Source organism: Corythoichthys intestinalis, chromosome 9 (assembly GCF_030265065.1).
Source record: "Corythoichthys intestinalis isolate RoL2023-P3 chromosome 9, ASM3026506v1, whole genome shotgun sequence".
NCBI lineage: Eukaryota > Metazoa > Chordata > Actinopteri > Syngnathiformes > Syngnathidae > Corythoichthys > Corythoichthys intestinalis.
In genome coordinates, this window is record NC_080403.1 from 12,068,606 (window position 1) to 12,074,645 (window position 6,040).

The window sequence follows — 6,040 nt, forward strand, 5'->3', positions numbered from 1 at the left end:
CTTTTAATCTGTCTGTCAGCCCTGCCTGTCATTATAGCGCTTTAGCGTCCCCAGCTGGAGGATGATGCAGGCAGGGTCACGATTTCATCTGATTTAGAATTCAGCCCATTGAGGGGAAGATTCAACCAGGAAAATGTGATGAAGAGAGCAGCAAAATCTCATTGTTTCAATCTCTCTACTCCAGTATTTTATGCCACCGAGTTTGTCCGCCTTTTGTCATTTCCCTGCCCCAGCTTCAGAGACATAGGAGAGAGTGTAAACAAAACAGGAGGCGTGAGAGCTAGCCGACATGCTTACCTGAATCGAGCGGTGTTTCCAAGTCTTATTCTCGCCTTTCGAAAACGAAAAATCACATAAAACTACCCCGGATCATATCACATGGCGGCCTGGTTGATTGTCTTCACCGATCGGCCAACCCCTCGGCGGCGAGCAAGTTACAGCTCGTCGTTCCCCTGCTACGGGCAGAAGTGTTTGTTGCCGGGGAAGCAGCTGGAGAATGACCGCCGAGCGGCTGTTCCAATCTTTTTCGCCTTTCAAAAACGAAAAATAGCACAAAACTACCCCAACTCATGTCACACATGGCAACGAGGGTGACAGCCTTAACCGATCGGCCATCTGCTGCGGCCAGCGAATTTCGGCTCGTCGTTCCACTGCTGCGGGCAGGTGTGCTCGTTGCCGGGAAAGAAGCTGGAGAATGACCAGCGGACAAACCCGCCGACGTCGGAGGAGCGCGTAGCTGCCTGAGCTCAATCTGAGGAAAGTGGTCTATTGCCGGGCACACGAAGAGAGCGGGGGGGCTGGAAGTCTGGACGAACTAGAATCGCAGATAAGAGTGGGGGTCTGCACGAGCATTAGCCGAGTATAGCGCTCTCAAAGCTGGCATGCAAAGAGGACTAAGGGGGGTGTGCCACAAGCCGCTGGTTGTCGGCCGAGTGGCCTTCTCGGCGGACAAGGAGCATTGTCAGCCACAAAATGCAAGCCACCTCCTTATTAAAACGTGTCCCATGATCCCAGAATTTGACATAATACAAAACACGTAGTTTACTCACTTCCTCGTGAGTCTAATGGTCCCACAGTTGTGGGACTTGTTTTGGCCAATCTCCGAGGTGAAGGGGAACTTTTTGAAACCCAAAAAGGCTCACACACCTCTACCTGGTGCAGCAACAAAAACTTGCAGCACACTTGGCTGGCGTGATGCATAAAATAAACTAATTAATCTGCAAAATCAGCAGTCGTTCTGCATACTGTAGTATTGGCTGTATACTGAAGATGATTATCCCGCTTATGTCACATTCGCATTCTTCGTCAATCCAGGAGGTCACTCATTTTCATGGCGCGGGATTTAAAAAATTGAATAAATTTATCGATCGCTTCCACACACATCCAAGCGGTCCATTTCATTCAGGAGCATAAAATAAAACATGAAATATGAAATAAACATGCTTTTTGCTGTTATGGACAGGCTGCGTTTCCCACGAGGACCAGCGCACAGTGCCGAAAAATCCTAATCTCCCGGTCGCCTGCAGATGGATGAAACAACATTTCTGTTTCCAATGGCTGTGTGAAGGATAAATAGTAATGAGGTAATGAATCGTGTTTTGGCTAAACAAGAGCATTTGACGATGTTGACATTAAGAAACGTTTGATTTTGTACTGTATTCCCTCACGCCCCTAGGTCGCTCCAGCGTGTACAAGAAATGTTGATTCTTGAGTGTTCTTTTATCCTGGTAGCCTCGCTTTTTCTTTTTGTCTACTCGGACAAACCTTTTTGTCTCTTGTGTTGCATCTTTGCAAACGTCTGTCTTTTTAACGAATGGGTAAAGAGGAGAGTAACGTATGCCGTAAAGCACTCGGCACATTTGTAGTTTCTTTGTGTGTAAGGTTCACGCCACCCTCTTCAAAGTTAATTAGTGCCGGTGAAAGCGAAACAGACCTCTCAAGACATAAAAAAAGGTGTCATTAAAGTAGTTGTCAGTCGACATATCATCACAAATGTTGTCAAAATATTTTATAAAGTCCGAAAAGTTACCTAGTGTTGCTTTAAACGAGAAATTAATTAATTTTACTGTAACTCAACAGCCCACGTTCGCAGGATTATTTGGCAGTGTAGTTTCCTGTTCAAAATGCTGTTTTTCAAAGGAAGGCAAGGGTTTTCTGAAATAACAGTTGGGGTGTACTCAGTTATGATGTGTGCCACTCGGTGATGTCCCCGATCAAGCAATCGTAAATCAAGCCCAATGAAGTCATTTTCAGAGGGTAAAATCAAGTAAAAAAAAAAAAAAAAAAGGTTTTTAAAAATATTGATTTTTTTTTCTATTTCTAACTCATTAGCTGTGATTGATGTCGATGGATGTCCTATCCATTTTGACCGAGGGGTTGGCAGCAATCGAACAATCTCCCTGGCAAAGTGGATTGGACGTCTATCGCCATCAATTGCAGTGAAACATGTTTACTCAATACTAGCCTTCCCAGCTGAAATGAATTTAAATCTTATAAATGTCAATGGAAGTTGATGAGTTAAGGGTTACAAGCAACAAAATAATCCAGAGGTACTGTATGAGGATTTAAAATCATTCATTCATTCATCGTGTGAACTGCTTATCTTCTCGAGGGTCGTGGGGGTGCTGGAGGCAGGGTAAACCCTGACCTGGTTGCCAGCCGGTTACAGAGCACATAGAGACAAGGTGTAAGGATATTACCCAAAAAATAACGACATATACCGTATGTTTTATAATATATATGTTATTTATTTATTTATTCACAATATTTTACAGTACTGCAGCTAACTTTGCAGAATAAAGCGCAAATGTCCAGCGACAGCAAAAAAAGTGAAGAAACTCACAACCAAGATAGCTCACTTTATCATACTGGATGATCAAATTTATTTATTTATACAAGTTTATATATGTAAAACAGAACAATAATACATTATTGGTGTGCAACCTTAGTTTGTGCTTCATATATGATTTGCCCAAAAAAAAAAAAAAAAAAAAAAAAAAGGATTTGTGAATTTTTTCTCTTTGTTGAAACTATTACGGTATGAATAACTTTTATATATTCATGTTTTATTACATTTTTTTGTTTCCTCAATTACTTTAATTAATTAAAATCCAATCCTTTTTCTAAGACCTTTATAATAAGTAATATACAGTATATAAGTATGTATGAGTAATAATAAACAGCACTCCAACTCCGGACAATGTGTGCACTCTGGACTATGTGTGCAAGCCTCATCAATACAGTGCGTCAGCGACAACTCTTGTTTGTTGAAACTGGTACCTGCGGCATTATGGCGTAAAATAATTGAGAACTTTCGATATGTTACAGCAGTTATGGCGTATCGGGCTTGTTGACGAGAACTCTTCTTCTAAACCTACCAATTCTGTCCGAAAATCGTGTCCTTGGTGCCAGATTCACTGGTAACGATGTGAAAGAAAATACAAATGTTCAGTTAAACAGATGGCTTGAGTGTCGAGGGCTGAAAAAGACAGGGGAAAAAAGCCGACCTGATCCAGATGTAGCTTTTTTATTGACACCTTTTTCTTGTGTGCATTGCCTTACGCCACTGACAACGAAATTTTCCTGTTTCAACAAGCTATCCATTTCCACCATATGCCCTGTCTTTCTTATATATTATAACCTCTGGTTGTCTTATCTTTCTGACCGTCCGTGGGGGTAATTTATATTGCTATTTTTGTGTCGCTATCGGAAATGCTACTCAGTGACAGCCAACGAACACTTAAATTTTTTAAATTAACAACAAATCTTCATTCTATTAATCTATTTACGCTTCCCCCTTACTAAGGTTGTTTCTGTACTACAGAAAAGGTAAAGCTGTTAAATCTAGAGCCTACCTGTCAGCATGAACGGAAAAAAAGATCAAGGACAAACATGGCTAATTTATTTAAATATCCGTATTTTAGAAAAATAAGCCTAAATGACTGTTGTGACATATAGTATAAATATATATATATATATTTTCAGGTCATTCGTTGTCACACAGAAGCAGCACGGCAAAATGCCACGCTAAAAAATAAGAAAAAATATCAAAATGGCTTACCTCTTTGGGGCAGGCAATGGATCAGGATTGTCATCTGTAGGACCATGGCCCCCAACAAAATGTTTACTGCATATGATTGTGAATGGCATCACGTTGCTGGCGTTAGACTGGTCTTTTGGACGTCCGCACAAGTTAATCCTATGTTCACATTTTTTCCCTCTGAGATTTTGGCTTTGGGAAACATATGAAGAAAACATCCTTCATATATGGATGGTCGTAATGTCTAGAGTCGTTTCTACAAGTTCCATAGCAGCAGTCTTTAATTGGCATGTTCCTTTTTGAAAGATTACCGGTAGAAAACAAGCAGTACTAGCATGGGTTGTATGCGAGGGCCCTTCTATGTTGACCCCCTTCCGGTTTATAATGGTGACGTCAATCATGCTATCACGCTATCAGTACTACATTAAAGGTGCTATATGGAGTTGGTCACGTTTTAATTGCGACTATCACCTCTGGCCCAAAGCGTAACTGCAGCCTCTGTTTAAGCTTGTGCATGGTGCGCATGCTTGTATGAGAAGAAAAAGGGCTTTTTGGGGCAGTCACAGTTATAATGTCAGGGCTCTGTAAACTCATCATTGGTGGAGCATGCGTGGAGTAGAAAAGTATTTTACATGAACACTATAAATTCCATATGGTACCTTTAAACAATAAGAATCACATGTGAACTGATCACAGCTTTCAGCCTGTAGTAGCACATTAGTGCCAGTTTTTTTTTTTTAATTAAAAAAATAGTCACTTGTCTTTTAGGCAAGGCAAGGCAAATTTATTTATATAGCACAATTCACCACAAGGCAATTCAATTGCTTTACAATGCATGAAGATCATGAAAATCACATTAAATCAACAGAATGTAAAACACAGACAATCGAGACAGGAAATAAAAATTATACTTAAAAATCGCATTTAATCACGATTAGGGAAAAAAAAACCCACTACTACTACTACTACAAATAATAATAATTGAAATCAGCAATGGAGATAAAGCACAAGAGGAATAGCAAATAGATTGAAATATATAGACATTTATGGATATGCTGTGCTAAATAAAATCGTTTTTAGCCCTGATTTAAAGGAGCTAACAGTGTGAGCATACTTCAGACCTTCAGGTAACTTGTTCCAGAGGTGAGTAGCATAATAACTAAATGCTGCCTCACCGTTCTTGTTCTTGGAACATACAGGAGACCGGTTCCAGACGAAAGTAGGGGTCTAGATGTTTCATAGGAATCTAACAAATCAAGCATTTATTTTGGTCCAAGGCCATTAAGTGTTTTGTAGACGAGCAGTAGTATTTTATAGTCTATCCTTTGACTCACTGGAAGCCAGTGTAACGATTTCACAACCGGTGTAATGTGGTCCAGTTTCCTTGTATTTGTTAGGACTCTGGCTGCAGCATTCTGTACTAGCTGCAGCTTCCTGACTGATTTAAATGAAAAAAAAAAAATTTTTTTTTAATCATGACCTGTAAATATACCGCTGCTATAGTCCAATGTACTGAAAATGAATGCATGCAATGTCTTGTTGAGTCAGAAGCCCCTTAATTCTGGCTATATTTTTAGGTGGTAATAAGCAGATTTAGTGACATACTTTAGATGGCTATAAAATTTTAGGTCTGAGTCAATAATACACCAAGATTTCTGACTTGATTTGTAGCTGTAAGTGATATTGTGCTAAGGTGCCTGCTTATAGTTGACCTTTCCTTTTTTGGGCCAAAAATGATTACTTGTTACACAGGGAGACTAAAGGACTATAATCATGTGGGGACACAGAAATGTAGAGTTGTCTGTCATCTGCATAGGTGTGATCGGAGATGTCATACTGTTCCATAATCGGAGCTAGGGGAAGCATATATCCTAAATAAGAGTGGTCCAAGAATTGACCCATGAGGGACTCCACACGTTAATTTGGTTCGTTCTGAATGATGGTTTCCTATTAACACAAAGAAATCCCTATCATGTAAATAAGATGTGAACCACTGAAGAA